We start from the raw sequence: 25849 nt of genomic DNA, 5'->3' as shown, positions 1-25849 counted from the left end.
TCATTGAGATTCAAATGAAGTGTGGTAACCCAGAGGACACACTGAATTTGGCATCTGCCGAACTCTACAAGGGATTCGTCTTTATTGAGTTCAGCAACCACCAGCAGAAATCGGTGTAAGATTGTCCAAAGTATTTACATTATCAACACTGGGTGAGCGCTTTTCATTATTCAAAATAAATTCACTTATCACATAGTGTGCATTATTGTATCTTTTCTGAGCTTACATTAGAGCCTTAAGGATTTGTATGCGCTGGAATAAAACCAGCCTGGAATTAGATGAACCACACAAACATGGTCGTAGGCTTCTTTTTTCCTGGTTGCTATCCTTGGTTCTGTATTTTCGACTTTTGACGCTGGTAATTTTTGTTCCAAAACCTAGTTAAAGCCTAATTACATTGCTCAGGTATTACTACATACCATTCTGTGCCCCTCTCTCAGTGTTTGTTCTTCTTACCGTTTTCCTTAAGCATAATATATATTCACTGTGGGGGTCTAGCATGCAGGCTAAAAATGCAAGACTCTGACATTTGTACATGTTTAGTAAGTCTCAGCTAGTCGGTGTCATCTTCTGTGATCATTTGCAACCAACCAACAGTCTTTGCTATAAAACTTTAATGAATGCTGTATGTCTTCCTACAGCTTAGTGAAGTCACAGAAAGCTTTCGAAGAGCACAGTGAAAGGGGTATGGTACTTGGGCAGGGCAGGTTATTTACTTGGGGCCCCGATGTCTTTAAAATAATGCACCTGCTAAAACACTGATCAGTGTCCAATGCAAACAATCATTTACGTGTTTATTTTGTCACATCTGTGTCGCATCATATGACACTACTACTTATAACTGATTTCCTGGCTTAACAAACGGCATAAAGGAGCCCTGTAAGTGTTTTTTCAGCTGCAAAATTTTTCCATTTACAGTGAGGGGCGGGCCTATTCAATGCTAATCACTAACAGCAGCGGCATAAACAACCTTCACTAGCGCATAAATAACATAAATAACCTTCCCTTAGATTGTACGCTCCTCTGAGCAGGGCCATCTCTCCTCCTGTTTCCACCACTTCTAACTCTGCTCTCCAGCTACTTAGCCCTCCTCCTCGAGGGTCCTCCACCCCACGTCCACTCTCGCTCCCTCCTCCCCCCTGGGGGTCTCCCTGTCTTCCGCGCCCTCCTTCTTGGGCCCCGTCGTTTGCGGATCCTCCCTCCCCCTTCCCCGCCCTCTCTAGCTGTGCATTGAGCGTACTGAGTTGCTGTGTTTACTGTACTGTGCTGTCTCCCATTGTATTGTGATTTTGTTTGTCTCTGTACGGCGCTGCGGATGCCTTGTGGCGCCTTATAAATAAATATTAATAATAATAATAGCGCCATGAACAGCATTTCGCAGCTGTATCATATGAGCAGCACAACATCGTGCAGCGCTCTATTCAGATATCGTGCTGTAATCTGTTCAGATATCGTGCAGTGCTCCGTACAGACATCATGCAGTGCTCCGTACAGACATCATGCATTGCTCAGCTTAGACAGCATGCAGTGCTCCGTTCAGACATCACGCAGTGCTCCGTTCAGACATCATGCAGTGCTCCGTTCAGACATCATGCAGTGCTCAGTCTAGACATCATGCAGTGCTCCGTTCAGACAGCATTCAGTGCTCAGTTCAGACATCACACAGTGCTCAGTCTAGACATCATGCAGTGCTCCATTCAGACATCATGCAGTGCTCAGTTTAGACATCAGGCAGTGCTCCGTTCAGACATCATGCAGTGCTCAGTTTAGACATCATGCAGTGCTCAGTTTAGACATCATGCAGTGCTCAGTTTAGACATCATGCAGTGCTCAGTTTAGACATCATGCAGTGCTTAGTTTAGACATCATGCAGTGCTCAGTTTTATCCTGGTCATTGATTGTTCACACTTTCATTAACAATCAGAAATATTTTATACCAACCAAAAGATGTTTTCTTTCATTGAACTTCATCCAGACTATACAACTGTAAACACAATATATATAATATATGTTTATTTATGTTGTGCTTCAGATCATTCATTTAATGTATAGATGACAAGAGCACTTTAATAAATGTCAGACCACTGTAGTAAGGTTATGTCACCTTAATAAATGCCAGCTCTACATATAACCACTGTGGCAAGGTTATGGTAGATACATTCCCAGTCAGTGGCGATTCTTCCTGTTTCTCACTTTCTACAATGTAGGCTTTGAGCTTTTTGCACAATTACGTTCTGAGTCATGAGAAGCATTAATTCTTCATTTGCTGTTTCTAGAAGGATCCTGTTCAGTTGATGTTGAAGAAGACAGGATGAAAATGCGATTCAGATCTGATGTGTTTGTTTTCACCGTTGCTGACTGCACAGTGTGTTGTTATTTCAGTTATATAATCTCACTTTTCTCATCTCTCATTGGTCGTCTGGACTAAAATAACAAAATCAACCTAGATGTCTTGAATATGTTCTTTTTGACATAGCTCATTAATTAGAATTTGTCCAACAGTTAAATTACAAGTTATATAGTAGTCAGAATATTCCAATAAAAATGATTGATGTTCTCAGAAATAGGCAAAACAAGATGGGGCCAAATACAGACATAAAATAAAATTCATATTTACGTGGTCAGGAATCGAAATGCTTGTGCTGAGATGTCATAAGCACAATGAATACAAAGGCAAAATTAGCAGGCAGTGAAGAGGTCGAGATACAAGAGCTGACACTTTATCCCACTCTGATTGGTTAGTTTGGTCCCTTACGTAAAAAATGCATCAGTTCTTCAATTGTTCATTCTCTTACCTTGTGTGAAGCTTTGTAACCTTAAGGCTATACTTGCCTACTCTCCTGAGTAGGGTTCCTCTCAAACGTGATGGAGGCAGGGCTCAATGACTTGATTCCGTGTCATTAAGCCCCGCCCCTGCTATGAAATGCCATCAATTTCGGCATTTTCTATCGGGAGGTGGGGCAATGGGGATGTAATAGAGTCACCATGCCCCCTCCTACTCCACATGACCTCTCCCGGAGGATTGTTTTGAAAAGTTGGCAAGTATACTTAAGGCTTAAATCTATGTTATGAGTTTTATGCTCTCGGAATCAGAGACTCCATTTCTTAAACATTGTTGTCACAACATCAACCTCGTTCGTCCCTGTGGGTGTGCTAGTGAATATTCTAAGCCATAGTCCTAAGAAAGACAGTCAGCAAGCGTGACCGTATCCATTTTGTGTCCATAGGGACTATGTTTAACGTAATTGGTAACTGTGCTGTGCCTACTGTGACAAAGGGATTTGTTTGCCACAGACTTCTAAAAGAGGAGTCGGGTATTTAGCTGGCAGTCTACAGAGCAGGGCTGTAAACAGAATTACACATTTGTACAGTAGTGCACCTAAGTTAAAGAGATACAGATGGAGGACATATGTGTGACAAAATTATAGTAAAGTCACTTAAATGTGGTTTGTAGCCCTTTCCATGGCTAGCAGTAGGCTGACAGGGTGGGTCTGCACTGAGGCTAATCAAAACAGAACACCTGTAAAGGATTCCTTTTTAAAGGCAAGGTGAGAGTGTTATTTGTCCATCAAGTTAAGGCTGTGGGAGGAGTGTAAAGTATTTAAAAATGCCTGTTTTCATTATGCAGTGGGACCGATGCTAGACAGTGGCCGGTGTCTAGGGAGCTGGTCTCTGTTACTTTACCCTTATGATCACAAGAAAAGTGTGCACAACTTTATGTTATGAATTACTTTGCCATCCTGGCAAATAAAGCAAAGTAAAAAAGCAAGAAGGTGTTTGTGTGTGCATCACCCAAAGTGTGCCTGTGTCACACTATATGTATTTTACAATTATATTTCTATAGTTGTGTGAACAAGTCTACATTATATGTACATCTTTCTTATTAAAACTAGTAACTACATAAATACTTATCTAAATACTTTCCTAAATATTATTATGTGTTTGTAACTAACAGCTCCAAAAGCAGATATGCTTCATCTGCCCTAAAAGGAAATGTACAACAACTGTTTAGCAAAAGCTAAAACATTGTTGAAACAACGTGTAAAACTAACAGTAGTGACTGTATGTGGACATGAAGGACCTAGGAAAAATCCAACTAAAGGGTGCAAATTTGCATACAGGGAAACCACATAGCGATGTGTCAGGATTCCAGGGGCTGGAGCCTGGACTAACAAGGTATCCCCTGGCACCTTAGGGGTCTTTGGATTTCCCTGCAATATTAGTTTCAGGTAACAAGGTGTGTCCCAAGAGATGGAGGGCTCTATTTGTTTTTCTTAATGGGGGGGGGGATATGTATTAATAATGGGTTGTACAAAAGTAGACAGGCCTTTTAAGCAAACACTGAAATGCCACATCCATTTCACATACTAAAGAATTCATAAGCAAATCAAAAAGAAAACATTTTTTATTGTCTGTTTGCAGGCTGAACACTTTGTTTACATGTGTCATAGATAATAACACTTACAGTAAAATGAGGATATCTTAACATAATTATGTCTGAGTGAAACAATGGACAACAAAGCAAGAAGTATTTACCTTAAGTTACCTATTATCAGCTTAATTACTTTACTACTCTCTATATATATTTGTTACCTGTGACTGGATCACTTTGACTGACCCTAGTTACCCCTCTGCAGCCTATCCTGACTTAGACGATAGTGTGGGCCACAGGGAAGAGTTCAGGGCAGCACAGGTCTCTCTGATCCCTCACTGGAAGGCATGAGGCTGTGATACTTACCGATCCACGATCCTCACGCTGCCGGCGGCCTGTCACTTCCGGGTTGCGGCAGCGCAGATCATGTGATCCCTGGCGGGTGATTCAAACTCCACCTGTTCTTCTATATAAATCGCGCTCTGACACAAGCCCTGTGTCAAAGCAACAAGTTACGTTCCTGACTCCTGGCTCCCTGACTTCTAGCTGCCTGTGTCCCTCTCTGTGTTTCTCCTGCATCTCCTGAGTTTTTCCTGTGTACCAGAAATGGCTTGACCTGACTACTCTATTTGGATTCTCCTTTGGCTTAACAGACATCTGCTAACGTGTACCAGACCCGGCTCGACCCTCATTACTCTATTTGGATTCTCCTTTGGCGTGACGGACATCTACTAACGTGTATCAGACCCGACTCGGCCCTCATTACTCTATTTGGAATCTCCTTTGGCGTGACGGACATCTACTAACGTGTACCAGACCCGGCTCGGCCCTCATTACTCTATTTGAATTCTCCTTTGGCGTGACGGACATCTACTAACGTGTATCAGACCCGATTCGGCCCTCATTACTCTATTTGGAATCTCCTCTGGCGTGATGGACATCTACTAACATGTACAAGACCCGGCTCGGGCCTCATTACTCTGTTTGGAGTTCCCTTTGGCGTGACAGACATCTTCTACTGTGTACCAGACCCGACTGTGCCTCACCAGCCTCTGGAAGCATCCCCGCTGCACATCGGACCTTGCCTCAAGTACCGTTTTCGTATTACCTTGCTGCTAGTCTATCCATTCCTCAAGTTTGTAAGCTCAGTAGGGTCCGCGACCTGCAGTTTTTCTGCAGCCAAGCCCATGCTGCCTTGCGGCAGTTCTTGGTGAAGACCTGAGAGGCTGTTAGTGCTGAGCTAGTGCCAATACTGACTGAGGGACTCCCCTGCTGAGCTAGTGCCAATACTGACTGAGGGACTCCCCTGAGCATAACAGAGGCACCAGGCTGGAGGTGGGGAGTGTGACCTGGCGTAGAGGGTTGTTGTACCGTGTAGCTAGGAAAATAGATGGGGATAGACCAGTCTGGGAACAAGTTCATCTGGTGGTACCATGGGGCTTTCGCGCACAACTAATGACAGTTGCCCATGAAATTCCTATGGCAGGACATTAGGGCAGAGACCGAACACTGAAGCGCCTGACATAGAACTTTTTCTGGCCTGGAATGTCGGATGACATCCGGGCCTACTGTAAGTCCTGTTATGTATGTCAGTGTCTCGGGCACCCCAGTGCTCGTGCTCCCCTCAGGTCCTTGCCAATCATTGGGGAACCTTTTCAGCGAGTAGCTGTGGACATAGTAGGTCCCCTGCCTGTGCCCAGTAGATTGGGGAAGAGATACATCCTCACCGTGGTGGACTACGCTACCCGGTATCCAGAGGCTGTAGCTCTGTCCTACATAACTACGGAAAAGGTAGCTGACGCGCTGTTAGGAGTATTTAGCAGAGTAGGGTTCCCTAATTAGATTCTAACCGATCAAGGGACACAGTTCCTGAATGAACTGGCCCAGTGGACAAAGCGCAGAGTGTGGCAACTCCGTACTGCCCCCTACCATCCCCAGACTAACGGACTGTGCGAGCGGTTCAATGGCACTCTGAAACACATGCTGCGGGCATTTGTAACTTCGGAGGGGGGGGGGACTGGGAACGCTACCTGCCACACCTCCTGTTTGCTTATTGGGAGGTGCCACGTGAGAATACCGGTTTCTCCCCCTTTGAACTACTATATGGTCACAGAGTTCGTGGGCTTCTTGACTTGTTCCGCGAGTCTTGGGAAGGGGAGCTACCCACCCAGGATGTCTCTGTGGTTGAGTATGTGTTGAAGCACAAAGATCAGTTAGAGAATCTCATGGGGCTAGCGCAGGAGAACCTAGCTGAAGCACAGGCGAAGACTTGGTATGATCATGCCGCGCACAATGATGTTTTGCCTCGTTTCAATTACGAGGGAGTTCCAAAGTACCGAGCCGGCTCGGCTCGGTACTCGGTTCTGCTAAGTTCGGGTGTGTTCGGTTCTCGGGGAACCGAGCCTGAGCATCTTTGCTGTAAAGTGTATAGACACTTGCTGAATTGTAGCTGCTACTTTATTATAATGTGCAGTAGTTGTATATTATAATGTGCCGTATAGAAGCATCATGTGTTGCTGCTAATTGAATAAGCCCGATTGGCTCTTACATCTACTTCTGCATATGGAAAGTTGATCATACACATTGATTTATGCATAACTGACTGAGCTGCTCTGCCCATCATAGTGGCCATACCTTGAATGCTGCACATTTATATATAGTGGCAAACAGAAAGAGATTTTCTTGACACTCATAACTTAGATTGGATTTGCTATTAAAAATATTTGTTATTGAATGAACAGAAAGCAGACTGATTTATCACATTGTTACAGGGGACCAGCCCAACCTGTCTAGTTCTTGTACTGGCAGTTTTTATTTAATTATTTCAGAACAGTCCCTTAATTTGCACATGCACAATTTGATTGCTCACAAATGACATCTGGTGGTTGCAAAAACAGTACTTCATATTAATAAAAGGAAATTGAGACCTAACGCTTTGGGGACCCTCGGCAAAGACTTGTGATGGGTCTCCATAAACTGCCACCGTACATTGCATATAGTCAAATAAATGCTTCCTAGAGCTCAAACTATATAAATACTGATTACATTTTTTTGGTGACATGCAAAACCTTAATCAAAGCCAATACCACATCACAACCAAGCTAATAGTCAACTCAAAACGGATATTTCCAAATACTGGTAAGAGTATGATTGTAAATCCAAGCAAAAAATCAGCAGTGTTAAACACGTGCAGTGTAAATATATTGGATAAATTGATGGCTCATCAGCATATTATTCTGATTACCTAAAAAATAGATAAGTAGGAAACCTAGGCCATTAGTAAATGTTGGATGGAAAGCTGCTTACATCAGAGGAACATACCCTGGGAACAACCCCTCCGACTTCCCAATAAGATTGAAGTCGGGCAAGTGATGGAGAGATGGAGAGACTGGAGCAGTTGTGCACAAAAATACTTATAAATGTACTTTAATGTCCTCCTATATTTACTATAAACTTATATCTGAAAGGTACATTTATAACGGCGTTAAGTGTAAAAACAGAACACAATTACTGATTGTTTTAAATTGTCTCAATACAAGATATGTAAACAGAAATCCTCAAGACAAGTCTTTGGAATGTTCAGGCATGCAAACCTATTGCAGATACGTCTCATTGGCAATAATAACCTTCAGGGACTTAAGCATCGCTATTATCTGCAGTGGATAGAAAAACTATTTTCTCCTGTCTTAATGCTGTAATTTCTTTGTATGCAGTGTAAATGTTGCTACAATGTTCTGGCACGACTATGATATGAGCATTACAACTTTTATTCATACTTGCCATCATTGACATCAAGCTGTGTAGGAGAAGGCTGCGTCATGGGGGCGTGGACACGCAAATTGCTTCATTAGGCCCCCTCCTGTCGAACGCTGTCAATTTCGGCATATAACAGCAGGGAGCGGGGCAAGGATGGCGCGTTTAGCCAATCCTATCCCACTTCACCAAAGAACGTGGCATGATTCAGCAGGTTGCTCTGCTCTCTCGGGAGTCCGGGAGAACTCCCAAAGATTCGGGTGTTTCCCGGACATTATGGAAAAGTAGGCGACTATGCACTTATTCCAGGGGGTAGATCAGGGAATATAAAATGTTCCAGGACACTTGACACTGTAAACATGATGTAAAATTAGGTAGAATATGTCTAAGCTAAAGACACGTAAAGTCACTGTACCTTACTATGTTGGATTAGTGGCAAGCTAGCATTGTTTAATCTTGTGCTGCCATCATGTGGCTGTTTTCAAAAACACATTTTAAACCATTTCAAAAAGATGTTTACATAAAAAAAATACCATGTTACAATCAGATATAAAACATAACTAAAGAAATAAGACACTGGCAAATAGATTTGAGACTAGGTCAATTAAATCTCAACAAGCTAATAGTATTAGGGGAATTCAATTGGCCGTGTTACGAGTAAAAGTAACTACGAATAACTAGTAACTAGTTAGTACGATAATAATGCACTTTATTACCGTTACTACGGTAGTTTCAACGCCGGCTTTTTGCTCGCAGCTCCCTGATTGCTCGTTCTGTTTGTAAATAGTTGTTCCAAGCTTCTTCCGATCCTGTTGTGTGTATTAATTCATGACCAATTCCTTGACCAACTGCCGATAGTTCCTTCTCTCTATCTCTCCCACATGGTGCGTTGTCATGATGTCAGGCAGTTGGGAATAATGTGCTTTAATGGAAGCAATAGTAAACCTGTTTTACACGCTACATATGACATTTATGTATTGCTGTACGAAAGTGTATTCTGATGTTCAACCGTTTATTTAAATTTCTTCGACATACCGCTGCAGGGATCCTATATATCTGTCAGTGTGTATGGATTAAAATCTTTTGAGCCGACATTATCATCATCATCAACATCATTTATTTATATAGCGCCACTAATTCCGCACCGCTGTACAGAGAACTCACATCAGTCCCTGCCCCATTGGGGCTTACAGTCTAAATTCCCTAACAAACACACACACACAAGCGCACTAGGGTCAACTTGATAGCAGCCAATTAACCTACCAGTATGTTTTTTGGAGTGTGGGATGAAACTGGAGCACAGGAAGGAAACCCACACAAACATAGAAACTCCACATAAATAAGGCCATGGTTGGGAATTGAACTCATGACCCCAGTGCTATAAGGCAGAAGTGCTAACCACTTAGCCACCGTCAAAAATCGCTGACCGGACGGTTGGTCTTGCAAAATCATTTAAAACGTGTATAGTGTGCACGCATGAATCAACGGACCGAACGGACCTTCAGTTGTTGGTACAATCATTGTAGATAACACATTGGTCGGAAAATCTGCAGTGTGTACCCAGCCCTAGATAGGGGAAGGAACACATAGTGACTGATAACATGTGAGGGTAGAGGGTTGTGTCAAACAAGCCGGTGTATGAAAAGAAGTTCATATATACCATTTGTTTAGTTAGCCACCTCTTTAGTAAGAATTACATGCATTCGTTTCAAGACTACAACAATTTTGAGTAGGAAAAAATAAAATGAAAAGAGATGTTGCCAAGATAACTAATGTGCTCTCCAGGAAGCTAATAGTTGATGTATAGGACCTGTTCTCAGGATGGAAGACTTGATCACAAGGGTTTTTGTTATTTACTAACTTGTTATTACTTCTCCCTATGATTATTTCCATGCTTCAGTATTTGGAGGGTGATTCCTCTACTAACGCTATTTTTGGACATCTCCGATGTTTCACTTAAGGGACATTCAGATGTTTTTCTAATATTTACATTTATTATAAGGATCTGAATGCTCACAGTAAAGCATAATGCAATAGGATGTTGAAGTTGTAAGACTTACACACTGTTCTGTGACATCGCTCAGTTCTAAACAGCATACTTGCCAACTCTACCGGAATGTCGGGGAGACTCCTGAAATCTGCGTAGGTGTCCCGGACTCTCGGGAGCGCAGGCAATTCTCCCGCATCATGCCCACTTCCTAGTGAATTCTCTGAGAATCGCGTCATTTTGGCTCCGCCCCATCACAAAATATTGATGCAATTGACTGTGCCCCGCCCCCTTCCATCCTCCCACCATGCCTCCTGTTCAGGATCTCCTGGGGCTCCATAACTCAATGTTAGCAAGTATGCTCAAAAGTCCCCAGGTCTAGACCCACAGTTAGTCACCATTTTTTTGTTTGCTCCAACTATGCTCATCATATAAAGATACGTATAACGTGACACAGATAGAACAGCTCTATGACCTGTTGGGAAATGGGCGTGGAGTCACTATATTGTTTGCATGGTTAGGTAGATCTGGGCAGAATTTGAGTTGGACCATGGTGTGGTTAGGGTGGATCGGAGAGGGGCTTATTTTGTTTTACGGCACGTAAGTATTATTTTGATTTTTCAGAACATATAGGGCTTTATTTTGGGATCATAGTGTGCACACAAATGCATGTGAATTTTTTAACAACTTTCATAACTTAAATTATCCCATAAAATAAACCTCTTATGTTATTCTGTAACTTCTAATTCTCTAGCTTCTAATTTTCACAGAGATGCCGGAAATGTATACTTTAATGTAGGTTTCATCTATGCTTGTGACCATAGACAGCTATTGAAGCTGCCTCACTTCTTTCATCCTCTCGTCTCACCACCGATCCATGTGATCCAATGCTTTGTGACCTTCTGTACACACAGGGCCAGTTTAAGGGTCACATGTGCCTAATGCTGAATATTATGAAGGGTCTATTGTGAGCAAAACCGTGCCACTGGATGGGTGTGTCCAGGATCATAGCGGGCATGGGTATCGCCTCTCTCCAACCATCTCCATTTCCCTCTCCTTTTCCCTTACATGATGCACGCAGCACTAACTAATTCAACGAGCATTTAATAAAAGTGAAGACTGACAAATACCTTCCAACTGTTCATCAAGTTCCTGGGTGAGTAGGACAGTCCCCTAAAATCAAGACTATCCTGCTGAAATCAGGAGAGTTGAGAGGTAAAGTTATGTTAACTTAGTGACAATGTATGACAGCTAAACAGAAACTGCATATAAATGGTATCACTCTATAAAGACACGAGACTGCATATAAATGGTACCAATCAATATAAACAGTATCAATCAATATAGACAGGAAATTACAAATAAAAATTATATAAATCAAATTAGTGAGTAGTAAATTATGTCAATATAGACCGAAGACTGCACATTGCATCCTCAAGGGGAAATAACAGGGAAGCATTGCAATTAAGAAAAATCATGTATATAATTTCCCCAGTACTAGTGACGGATATACAATACAGAGAATATCTTAGTGAAATACAATACTGAGAGCATCCTATTGATCGATATACAATGCAAAGATCATCCTAGTGACTGACATACAATACTGAGAGCATCCTAGTGACCGATATACAATACAGAGAGCATCCTAGTGACCGATATACAATACAGAGAGCATCCTAGTGACTGACATACAATACAGAGAACATCCTAGTGACCGATATACAATACAGAGAGCATCCTAGTGACTGACATACAATACAGAGAGCATCCTAGTGACCGATATACAATACAGAGAGCATCCTAGTGACCGATATACAATACAGAGAGCATCCAAGTAACCGATATACAATACAGAGAGCATCCTATTGACCGATATACAATACAGAGAGCATCCTATTGACCGATATACAATGCAGAGAGCATACTAATATTTACATTTTAGTCATATTTGCTTCTTTGCATTGACTTTGGATGGAACAATATGTATATTTGGTCTTTACACTGGATGCAATTGTATCTACACAGCGGACCTGTCAACGTGTCTACAGGCAACAGAAATCAGCAGAACAGGGGTAAATGTATCAAGCTGTGAGTTTCCGGCAGGTTTGAAAAGCTGCTAGACTGACCGGCCCGGGGGAAGGCGATGCCCCCCTGCCCCCTGGCCCAGCCCGCCCCTGTGGATAGTTGAGATAATCGTTTATTGCTTTAGAAAAATCATATTATTACATCCCAGCAATGTTTAATGGATGTACTGATTTGTCACGGACACACTGGGTTATGTTGAACTCTAAACCCCTGTGTTATCAAATGAAGGACCTGCACATCCCTATTCTTTGTTAGCGTCATGTTTGTTCTTTTTCCAACAGCAGCCATAGTCCAATAATTCATGCACACTTTCCAAAGACAACATATTTCACTATCCTCTTTCCTCTCTAAAAATATGTCAGCTCTCATCTGCTGCTAATCAATGAGCCAGGCATCCTGCCATTGTTTTGGTATTTTATAGAAAATGACAACAACACACATGCTCTGGAATTTCACCACTTAAGTCTTAAGTGGGGTATTTTTGCTAGATGGATCGATTGTTAAAATGACAGCATCTGTTTGCTTGTATACATTCACTTATAATTCTTCCCTTGGTAATTATGCGGGAGCTTGGTGAATAATAACCAGCTGTTTGAATTAGCGAGCAGTAAACACAGATATTTGATCTGTGAAGGAGCCGCCTTCGCCGGGTCCAGAAGCTGGGAGGGGAGGGGGGCAAAAAAATACAGACAGCTGTTGTAAATGTAAAAACACAAAAGACAAAAGACATAAATTACGGATAGCGTTACACGCAAGGAAGCATTGCATGGTGCTTACAAAAGCAGTGGGACATGTACTTGTGTATAATTAAGGTGATCTTGGTTTTATGGCTGCTGGGGAATTGCCACTGTGGTGATATTTTACCGGCTGCACCTCTATCAGGGGCAAACGTAGGATCTGTAAGGGGGGGGAGGGAGGATAGTTCAGAACAAAGAAAATACATGTGCAACGTTCTTTTTTTTGTAGTCCAATTGGCAATGTAAATAGTAAATATAGTTCAGTCACAAAGTTTTGCTTTCACATAAATAAATATAAATAAACAAATAGATAATAAAATCTTCTTTTTCAGCTAATTTCAGGTCTGAGTCTTCTCTCAATGCTTTTCTCAGCGCAGCTTTCTCTTTTCTCCTGCCCCATAACTGTATATGGGGCGTATTTATTAACCATTGCTTTTTTAACACGATCCATTTCAATCCTTATCGCAAAAATAAGGATTGAAATATTGTGACTATTTATTAAAATTCTTCACTAGGAACAGCAGTCACGAAAAAAACTGCTGCTCCTGTGAAGATCTGTCTCCTATGTCCTCTATGGTCACTATCACAAAGTGGTCATCTTTGCCATAGTGACCGGAGGGCAGGCCCGGTGCTCCCATTTGGCAACCTTAGGCAGTTGCCTAGGGCGCCAGGACCTGCAGGGCGCCGCTGACTAGATTTTCTAATCTAGTCAGCGGTTCAGTGGCTCGGGAGAGAAGTGCAGCGGCGGCGGGGTGCTGTTTTTCTGACGTCAGTGATCATGTGATAGTCTGTCCGGCGGCGCCTCTGAAGTATCACACTGTCTGTCACTGACAGACAGTGTGAATAAAGTTCTTCCTGATGCCCCCCTCCCCTCTCAGCATGCATCGCGAGGAGCAGCTAGAGGAAGAAAAGGTAAATAAAATCAAATTAATTTTTTATTTAGTGTGTTCGGGGGGCGCGGGCGCGGGGGCGAAATTTTGCCTAGGGCGCGGCAAACCTTAGCACCGGCCCTGCCGGAGGGGAGAGCAGTAATATGCGGTGAGGGATCCGAAGATCCCCCTACCACAATTCTCTCCCCATAAGCTTCAATGACTAATGCCAGCTTCAGCTGGTGTTAGTCATCGGACACGAGTTCCAAAAATCTTGGTGGATGGGGGATTATAGCAGTCCCCTTAGAAACCTAGGGGGACTGCTTTTGCGTTCAAAGTGACAGGGAAAGCAGCAGATATCTCCAATATTGATGCCCTAGTCATAAATTCAGGGGATACTTTAATATCATCATCATCATCATTTATTTATATAGCGCCACTGATTCCGCAGCGCTGTACAGAGAAGAACGCACTCACATCAGTCCCTGCCCCATTGGAGCTTACAGACTAAATTCCCTAACATACACACACAGACAGACTAGGGTCAATTTGATAACAGCCAATTAACCTAGTAGTATATTTTTGGATTGTGGGAGGAAACCGGAGCACCCGGAGGAAACCCACGCAAACACGGGGAGAACATACACACAGATAAGGCCATGGTCGGGAATCAAACTCATGACCCCAGTGTTGTGAGGCAGAAGTGCTAACCAGTAAGCCACCGTGCTGCCCCAATCCCCCTAATACTGCTGTTTTCGGGGGATTTAAAAAGAAAAATGCCTGGATAAACATGTCACTATATAAGAGCCACTTCCTTTCCACATTGCCACATCTGATATTTTACATGACTTATAGCACTACTGTCCAACTGCAATATTCGCACTTTAGAGTCTGGTATATCCGTGTTGTTTTACCATTAACCATTGACCGATGTTCATTCCAAAAGCTTGCACTCCCATGAACCATAATATCAACTGCAGGGCTGCATTTCCTCTGTGGCTATGTATCACCACATAGATATAGTAGAGTACGTTCACCAGTTCTTTATTTAAATGTAGATTTTTATTTACTCACTGGCTCACAGTTCATTGTTGGCATTTCGATCCCAAAGTGACCTTTCTCGAGACCGACAAAGAGAGACACAATATAGAAAGTCTGAACATCTATCCCCTTTACCACACTTAAATAAACTCAGCTTGTTACCAACGCTAACACAGAGTCCACCACTCACCAGATATACTACAGACCCTCTGCACTGTATTGGTGTTATTGTAAAAAGGAGGCCAGGTGGATACATACATTGGGCACGAGGCTCTGGGTGGATTGAATGAGGCAAATCACCTCTCTATGTTTTTGAGATGATTCATTCATTTATTTGAATTAGATTTAATCATTTCTACTCCCTGTTAGGGGATTTGGATAGTGAATATGTTGTAGTTGCACCTATGATAGATAGGGGTCTCTTGGATGTTTTTTATGTGTAAATTTTGTAGGTGTTTAGAATTGTCACTGTGGTCTGTTTCAATGCCACCCAGCTGTAAGTCTCCCAATATGTTAAAACTTTGCAATATGTTAAGCTGACCAACTAACGCCAAAGTCTTCCCCTTTTGCCCAGTCCGACACTAAATATAAGCATTAAGTAATTCTGTCCTAAAAAACACGCCCAAAATGCAACGCACACCAGTGCAAGGTGCATGCAACACCCGGCCACCACTTCTCTGCTATGAATGGTACATACTTTCTGACCTGCGGAACAAACCTGTTCCAACTGGATGTTGGGATAAAGCCCTCAAATCGGGACTGTCCCCAACTAACTTGTTACAGTTGGGAGGTGAGCTTTATGAATACAGTGGGATAATGAATGATGCTTTATGCCCAATATGTAAGCCTAGCAGGTGTGTCTACTAACCTCATCTTCCTCAGGGTGATCAACATCTATCAAGCAATAAATATGATCAATAAGCTCTGCAGTACCAAACATAACATTTTAACACCCAACAGTTATTAATAAAATGCTATATTTGCTCCATAGAAAAAATAGTTGTATCTTTTAACTATTAAGTTACACATATTGCAGTTATCACACTTATTATTTCCATAAGATTTGCATTCTGCTAACCAATTAATTAGTGTATCCGTCTTATATTTACTTAGTATGGAGTGAACCATTAAGCTCTTGCATCTCTGTAATGAAATTAATGGTTTGTTCACTGATTTTGAGGATAATTTAGTGTCACTTCCAATTATATACCAATTCTTGTTTATAACCCTTTTAATAGACTCAACCGTCAGTGAATACTCAAATGTCAGTACAAAATGAGTCTGTTTATTATTTTTTACATGGTGAAAAGATCAATTACCTACTGCTCTTGGCTTTCTGATTGATAGTTCAGCTAGATGATATCCTCCCACTGTTTCAACCTCTCCTTAAATCCTGGTGGTTAAGCAAAAAAATCCTCATCTCCTTGGTTGTTATGTCTTGTGAAATAAAAGTGAATTAAAAATAATTATGCTTAATAAATAAAAATGTTATGTCTTAAGTGGCCATACTGTATATATTTTATTGCAGTTGCTTTCTTGCACGTCAGGGGCGAACATAGGATTTTTAGAGTGGGGTTTCCAAATACTTGATTTTAGTACAAATAAAAATACTTGCTACAAGATGTATGCAAAAGACAATTTTATGCAGCCAAATTATTTCGCTGTAAATAACAAGTTTGGTTGAGTGTTTCTTATTCACATATTGTAATATATTATTTAATAACAAGTGGGAATTAATATTATTGACCACTTATTGGGTGAGTAGCGCTCGTACAGAAGCAGCTACTGAGAAGTATTCACGCCGCCCACACCGTGACCCCGCTGCATGTTCAGACGGAAACCTGTCACATGGCTTCCCTCCAATCATACGTGCGATGGAGCCGCGTGATTGACAAGTGGCACCTGCTGCTGTGTAAAAAAATAGGGTTGAGGCTTGGAATACTGTCAGAGCATGAAACAAGTGCTGGTGCATAATTCTAATGGGCCAATTTATTAACCATAGAAAAGCTAAATTTCGCTCATTTTGGCTGGAGATTTTCCATGTCAAAGGCTACCACCGTGCTGTCGCTGGTGAAGAGATTCACTGGCTTACACCTGTAAAAACTTTTCTATAAAAAGCATGGTGGAGCCTATTTAACAAAACCCTTTAGCTCGTCCTCCCTTCACTCCTCTTGCTCAACTGGCTCCTCTTGTGCCTGTTCTGTTTACCCTCCCTTAGGATGTAAGCTCGTATGAGCTGGGCCCCCTCCCCTCCTGTCTCCATACCTGTTCTTCCGCTTCGTCTTTACTGCATATGACTGGCTGGAGTTTCTGAAGTATTGGTACTTTTTGTTCATTGTTCTGTACGATTTCACCCTGTATAGTCTACTGTTAGTACTGTGTGCGGCGCTGCGGATACCTTGTGGCACCTAACAAATAAAGGATAATAATAATGATAAAACCACGGCAGTGCTTGCACCAGTATAGTGATAGCAGGAAATAATCCAATGAAAATGTTCTTTAGTATTTACATAAATGTTTTTTTCCAAAGGTAAATAATGAAACAATTTTTTTTTCATATTTTTAATATATTTGTATTCATTTTTTTTCTTTTTCTTTTTTTTTTTACACTAAGTGGAACTGAATGCCCAAGCCTACGAGCCACTCTTTGTGCTACAATTCTATGTAGAAAAGTAGAGTCAGGAAACACAGAACTTTATACGTACACTTATTCACTCATAACACTTGCTGAACATTACATATAGAGTCCTTGGGAGGGATTCAATTCAGTTGCCACACACATCATTTAACCACGTCTAATGCTGGCAGAGCTATTCAATTAGGGGAACCCCTGGCTAGGGTACAAGCAAAAGTTAACGAAATCAAACCCAATTGTCAGTTGCGATTAGCATTGCTGGTCCCGTAATTGAATCGCTCTCCTGGCATTAGTTGTGGTTAAATGATGTGCAACTCGTGCTGAATTGAATCTCCCTCCTTGTTTGCAGGACCAGCTACAGAGATGTTGAAAGAGCTTTAATTCCGTACCTACTGGAATGCACACAATGGTAACTGCAGCAGGAACAATCCCAGGCTCATGACATATACTAAGTGGGAGGTTCCTGGAATCCAGCAGATTTCGTGATTGAAGCAGAATGGGATTCCTGGGAAACTGGAAACCCCAACAAGTGCATACTTCTCAAAGACTTGTTTCTTCTGATTTAGAACTGGAGCAGACCAGAAACACATTTTCAATTAATCTACTCCAGAATTTTATGTTGTTAATGAAGGGGTTATTTTTCAAGCAAATATTTGACTTCTTTACATCACCAAGAATAAATTAGTGTATGTCAGGGCAATTAATGGGCCCATCACCGTCCCCAGTATTTTGTGAAGGAATAAATGGCAGAAGGAAAGCTTCACCTAACTGTGGTAGTTACCACCCTAAGCATGTTAAAAAAGCTTTACCATTTTTTTCTGTCTGTGACATAAGAACTAGAGAGAGGAAGATTTGCTGTTTAGTCAATGTATGCAAATACATTCATAGATTTCTACAGAACAGTGCCATACAGTGAGGCCTGGTTCTACATTTTCCTCCCTAAGTAGTCATTCTTTTTGTGCCTATACATAACACTGTCCGCCCAACACCAGAGCATTCCATGATTTCAACCAACCCTGCTGTAGCCCTCTGCCCCCCCCCCATACACTGTTCTCAAAAGATTATAGAGGGGTCTCTTCTGTACATGCTCGATCCAGCTCATTTCAGAGCAGATAGCGGGCATTAGGAAGTGCTGTGGGGGCTTGGGGGAAATGGATGCATGGGTCTTTAAAGGGGGGTATCTGGCATTGCAGTGCTACCATCACCTTTGTGCCCCTGGAGCACCCACACCCCCTGCACCCACATCAGTTCCGCCATTAGGTACTATCCTTGCTATACTATTTAAAAACTGGTCTTCACATGAATACAATTGTTTGCTTTCAATATAATGTCCATTAACCTATTAGCAGCTAGTAATATGCTGCATATAGTATTAATGGTATATGAATTAGTTCAGCACAATGAGCTTATTCCTGTATAAGTTTGTTGTGCTTCTGAGACGCACAGACTCGCATTTTAATTCCATCACGCGATATTCTGTAATTGCAAAGAGCAAGTGTAATGACTGTGATGTCTCTATCAACCTGTTCTCCACGGTTTGTTTTTAGCATTGCCATCTGCTGCTCTGCAAGTGGCAGCTGCCATGTTTTACAAATAGCAAAGTCAAGTCCTTTTCTTCTTTTTTTTTTTCATCCAACACACTCTGTACCAGGCTTGTATTTGGTAGAGGATACTTTAATCAATAGGTGTATCCTGGGCATTGCTAATAATTATATTGTAGAGGAACACAGTCCTCTTGTATAATATCAATTATAAGGAATGTGACACTTTGATTTGCATATTGTCTCCCAGACCCGTTTTTGGCAGCTGTGTGCTTTCTCATGTTGCGCTTTTAATATAAAAAAAATATATTTCAATTAAATATTTCCTTAACCATTATTGCAGTATAATGAACACTTAGATTTCATTGCAGATAATGTAATCAAAACACAAATATCATTAAGAAACACTGTCAGTTATAATGGACAATTATGTTGTCATCTCTAAAAATAAGTGGCTCATACAAAGAATTTTCCTTTAGTTACAATGTCTCCACCGTGTCTTTTAGAAGGGGAATCAAACATGGTTGATACAATTGTTTTTCTACATTATACTTGGGGTGGGAAACATGTGGTTGTTGTGGCACTACAAATCACAGCATGCCCTGCCAGCTACATAGTCACATCAAAAGTTCATACATTGATGCAAATATCCTTTTTTGCCAAGCAGATACGCATCTTTTCATTGCATGTTTTGCATGCGTTACATATTTATGCTTAATTGGTCATTGCACTTTTAGCTATTAAATTATATCTGTGGCACCCCCTTGCTACCTGGGAGGGGGTGTTACGCCTATCAGTACATGGGATCGTCCATTAGAGTGAGACAGCACAGGAGTCATGCATTCGATTTCCAATCCTTTTCTGTGTGAAGTTTGTATGTTCTCCCCGTGTTTGCGTGGGTTGACTCCGGGTGCTCCGGTTGCCTCCAACACTCCAAAAACATACTACTAGTTTAATAGGCTGCTATCAAATTAACCATAGTCTCTCTCTCTCTATTTCTCTGTCTGTGTGTGTGTGTGTGTTTAAGCTCCAATGGGGCAGGTACTGATGTGAGTGAGTTCTCTGTACAGCGCTGCGGAATTAGTGGCGCTATATAAATAGCTGATGATGATTATAGTGACAAGACTTTAGGCAGAGGAGATCTGCCACCTGGGTTTTCAATGAATCATACTCAGCTTCTCCACCAGCCAGAGAGTAGGAGGAGAGAAGTGAAAAGGGGAACAGTTGGAAGTGCTCTTGTGAGCTCCTGTTACTTATGTGAAGGTCAAACTGTATATGTTGCCATTTAAATAAATGCATAGCAATGTAGCCACCTTGGAAGATGGCAAATATAATTTCCAGCAAATATGTTTGTGCTCCTCTTCACCTGACTCCTTTGTATTTCTTATATTATTTATACTACACCTGTGTGTGCAAATACTCTTTTTTGCCTATTCTGCCTTCTAACATACAAGGCCATCAACAAAATTGCACCAACATACGTCTCCTCAATTGTCTCAAAATATCTCCCAACTCAACACCTCCGTTCTGCACAAGATCTACGTCTCTCTTCCACTCTCATCACATCCTTCCATTCCCAGTTACAGGACTTTTTTTTAGGGGCTGCACCCACTTTGTAGAATTCACTCCCTTGTACAGTAAGACTTTTGTCTAGTCTTCAAACCTTCAAGCATTCTCTAAAACACCCACCTCTTCAGACAAGCTTATAATATTCCTTAACCACCCTCTTAATCTCCCTAGGTTACCTTATTACCACCCTCTACACAGCTAACACAAGACAACAACCCTCTGACCAACATTGCTGTGTGACTGATCACACAGCCCACTAAATAATTTTTACCTTTGCAATCTAGCTGGAAAAATATGCAATATGATGTAGCACTTACCCTTGTGTATCAAACTTCCATTCTTCCATAGATTGTAAGCTTGCTAGTAGGGCCCTCTTACCTCTCGGTATGTGTTACCCAGTATTGCTTTATTACTGTTTGCGCACAAATGTAAAGTGCTACGGAATTTGCTGGTGCTATATAAATAAATGTTGACGATGATGATATTTTAACCCATATAAATCTGCGAAGTGGTAAGCAAGTGTTGAGTAGTACTTGTAAGCAAATTGACATACATGCTGGGGGTTTTGTCCAATCATCCACATTCCATTGTAAAACAAAAATGCTACTCTTCGGCCCTGCAATACTAAGGGGCACAGCCTGCAGTTATAGCTGCTATATCGGATCTCCCCTGCTACACAGGGAGCTGAGCAGGTCAATGGCTACTTGTAAGTGCTGTGATCCTACTAATACAGTGAATAGCTGTGTTCCCGAGAAAGGGATCCCCACCAAAGTACTACAATTGGGAAACTTGTCACATACACTGGAGAACTGCCTTAATCCTTTTGATGGCAATTCTTTGCAAATAAATTAAAACAGTTTGCATGGAAGCCCCATGTAAATTTAAAGCAGTAGGAAATGAATCACCCACTTTAATAATTAATCTTAGAAATGTCCCCTAAAAGTATATATGCCAGGTCTGATCTATATTGGAAAAATCCTGTGTCCTTTAACTCTGTCATACTGGTCTTGATGTGATAACAGGCCAGGTTTAAATTCAACAAAAAAGTCTATTACTATTAAAAAATATCTATGACAGCCATTCAGATCCATAGGAAATTGTTTTAAATGTTCAAGGTACCATTGTGCACACTTGTCTTTAGTACTCAAGGGGTTAAAGGAATGACCACATCACTGGAAACTGTACAACAATTCCAGTCATCAACATTGATTTAATATTGATGGTCAATGTGGATTCATCATTACAGCAGTACTGTGCCCACCAACAGTTACAATTGTTATTACTCTGCAGTATGTATCAAGTGTTCCTCACACCTCTTAGCTTGTACGTTTATTTGGACAAGGTCATCTGTACTTTCTGTTTCATATAATTGTGTGTAATTTGTTGGTATCATGAACTCCTCAATGTACAGTGTTGTGTAATATGTTGGTATTTTATTATTATTATTATTATTATTATTATTATTATTATTAATAATAATAATAATAATAATAATAATAATAAACATAATAATAATAATAATAATAATAATAATAATAATAATAATATTTTAACTAAATGGTGGCTCAGATGATCAAACAGTTACCATGATAAAACCTTGTTACATGGTGATCCAGAGACTTTTGGTCTGGACCCACAATCCAAGAACTGACATCAGTTGAGGGTTTTTTTGGGATACTTTATTATGATATGGATTACTACATTTCCACTTAGAATGATCTGTGAGTCCTTAATCAAAGACGTAGATTAGCCGAGATACTGATTTTTGTGGGTTTGCAGTAGGTACTGAATGTAATGATGCTTCCTTGAAACCCGAGATGCCAGTATGAACCTGACCATAAAAACCAATCATCTCATCACAGGGGCAAACGCAAGATTTGTAGAGGGGGGTTTCCACATCATGCCGCCAGTGGGTGTGACCAGCATGCATGGGGGCGTGGCTATAATATTAGACAGTGCTTGGCTGCTCTCCAACTCTTCCTATCCCCATAATATACATTGCAATGCTGCATGCACTACTATTAGGTGCACGCAGCTCTCCCTTTTCAAGCAGAGCCGTGTGGAGCGGGGACAGAGTCCAGCCACCTCAATTATACAGTGTCCCAGGCTTGGATGGGGTTTTCAGGCACTAGGTAACCCCCCCCTCGGTTTGCCTATGCATCAGGGAGAGACATCAAGATGGAGCCTCAACTACACATTTTGTCCTTTGCCAACATTTATGCCAAGCTTCTGATCTTCTGTAGGCTTGGAGGAAATTATGCAATAAGATTTCAAAATGATCTCCAGTGGAAAAAAAAATCATATACAAACTCTGGATCTTTTACTCTATTTGTGGAGAAAACGGCAGTTTGTCACTTGCAAAAAGACGCTAGAAATCTAGGAGACTCACCTAGGTAATCAGGTACCGTAACAAAATGCTTATCTCCGCAGCTTTAAGGTGGGAGTTTCAACACACAAGAGTGGGAACAGTGCTCTCAAAGCGATTGTTCACTTCCAAAAAATACATATACTAGGTTAATTGGTTAATTGGCTGCTATTAAAATTGACCATAGTCTCTCTCTCTCTCTCTCTGTCTCTCTCTCTCTCTCTGTCTGTGTGTATGTTAGGGAATTTAGACTGTAAGCTCCAATGGGGCAGGGACTGATGCGAATGAGTTCTCTGTACAGCGCTGCGGAATCAGTGGCGCTGTATAAATAAATGGTGATGATTATATACTATAGTTGAAAAGTACACTGGCTTGGTAACTGGTGATTAATGATGGGGAGTGGGTCCAGAAGTGACATTTGTTGGTTACTCTAACCAACCAGGGCTGACTCTAATAGACTTGCAGTTACTGTTATTTAGTTTTGTCATTTGTCAGTTTGGACTACAGCAGATAACTCTACATGCAGACCAAGGACCTGCTTTCAGTAAGTGATGAAATCCGCAGCTGAAAGGTGACAAATTTCTCACGAGATGTCTCAACATGGACATCACAGCTGAGTAAATGGATGTTTAAGTTTCACTGCAATCTCACTTAGCTGAATGTATTTTTTTTTAAACCTGTTGGCATCATGTTTTCTAAAATGAGGTTTTGAATATATTAGTGTAAAACAGCGGCAAGGTAGACGTTCGCATTTTATTAGGAATACTCGCTACAAAATAAAAAATAAAAAATAAGTCTGTGGCTCCAGAGATGTGGTGATCCTACAATTCCCTTTTACAATTATGAATTTTTTTTCTGTTAATCTTGTTCTGCAGGAACTTACCGGATACAGTCTTACATACATTGGGACTGATTCATTAAGGAAAGCAAAGCAACAAAGGAGTAACTTTGCTCCTAGATAAACCATGTTACAATGAAAGTTGTGCAAATTATTTTGCACATAAGGAAAATACTGGCTGTTGTTTCAAGTACCACAAAAATACTTGATAGCTTTATTTTGACACTGAAATTGAAAGTTGATCTAGGATGCCCTACCCCAACTACAAATCTGTCCCCACATTTTAAATTTACCTCCCCCTCCAATGCAACATGGTTTTGCCAAGGTGCAAATTTACTCCTTGTCTTTTTTGCATGCCTTAATGAATCAGGCCCATTGTGTGAATCTACTCAAGGATGTATTTATCAAATGTACAGTGTGAGTCACTCATCGATGTTTACTGCAGATGTTGTGGTTGATGAAAACATTTAATGTGTGTTGAGTAGAGATGCTCGGGCTCGGTTTTCTGAAAACTGAGCCCACTAGAACTTATCAGATCCGAGTACCGAGTCGAGCTGGCTTGGTACTTTTGCGCAACCTTGGAACTGAAAGTGAGGAAAAACATCATTGTTGCGTCGTTGGATCTCACAAGTTTTGGATTCTATAAGTATCGCCCTCAACAGAGATCTGGCACCATTTCACAGACAGACACAGAAGGGGTAGCAGCGTTCTTGGATGTCTCCAGTCACATTGCTCTTGTCACTCTCCAGTCTTTTTGCCGTTGGTCACACAGAAACATTGTTCTTTTCACTATCCAGTCACATTACTCTGTGCCATTGATATGGATCCACATCAGTCCACAGAAGACCCGGAGCACCGAGCAGCTCTTGCACCAGTCATGATGATACCAATCCATCTACATCTGATAAAACCTATGTTCAAGTGCAAAGTGGTATTAAGTTGGGAAAATAAAAATGTAAAAAAAAGCTTGTACTTTTTTAAAGAAAATAAAACTTTTTAAAGTGAAAGTTTACTGTAGAAAAACATAAAATTGTCAACATGCAATTCTACCCAAAATATTAACAAGCATATCAGCATCAGCTAGTGTCAGAATCACTAGGTGGAATTGATGATACCTGCCAGCAGTTGGCGCTACTGAGTACTGAGGGGCGCGGAGTCTAACACGCCCCTGCTTTTCACCAGGAACCCCCGCAAGGAGGTATGGACTTTGCTGCAAGGGCCGCGCAGGTCGCGGCCCTCAGTATCAGTCAGCTGGAGAGGTAACAATTGAGGCAGCGGTGACAGACCACCAGGATGCAGAATGGAACAGTAGTCAGCAAGCCGGGTCAAAACCAGAGGAACGGATATAGCCAAACCAGAAGCAGGAGAATGGTCAGGAAGCCGGGTAAATACCAAATATCACTCTAAGCCAGAATCAGGAAATAAAGGAGAAGTTAGGAACAAGCCGGGGTCAGAATCCAATAAACAGCAACACAGGAACAAACGCTGAAGCAAGGCTGAAGACCAAATACTCTGGCAAGCAAATGGCCTAAGTGAGTTTCTTAAATAGAGGGGAGAGATCCCTGATAGGTGCCTGAATTCGGCGGGAAAACCGCAACCAATCGCTGACAAGTCGCAGAGCGATGGAGCGTGGAATCTTGCGTATGCGTACCGATGGCAAACGTAAACAGCGTCATGTTGCTACGTAACGGTTGCCAAGCTCGGTGTATGCATGCGAATAGAACGGCAAGAATCTCTAGGCAGTGGGGCGCCGATTCAGCAAGGAGACAGGCATCCGTTTAGAAACAGGGCGGCGCCTGACAGCTAGCTCCCTTCTCTCAGCTAGATTCCATCACCTGCAATCTACACTGTCATCATCCTCACCCTCATCAGTGTGTACATCGTCTTCACACAATACTAATTCATCTTCGCTTTAATCCACCATTGCAGAAGTCTGTACTTTGATGTAATTTCAGGTAAAGACCTACCTCGTAGTATTTGTAGTTCATTTTTATGAACATCATTGTTTCCTCAGTTTTAGGATGTAGCCTCCTACGCCGATCGCTGACAAGGTT

This window comes from Mixophyes fleayi, chromosome 7, assembly GCF_038048845.1.
Source record: "Mixophyes fleayi isolate aMixFle1 chromosome 7, aMixFle1.hap1, whole genome shotgun sequence".
NCBI classification, from domain to species: Eukaryota; Metazoa; Chordata; class Amphibia; order Anura; family Limnodynastidae; genus Mixophyes; species Mixophyes fleayi.
This window is presented reverse-complemented; position numbering follows the sequence as displayed.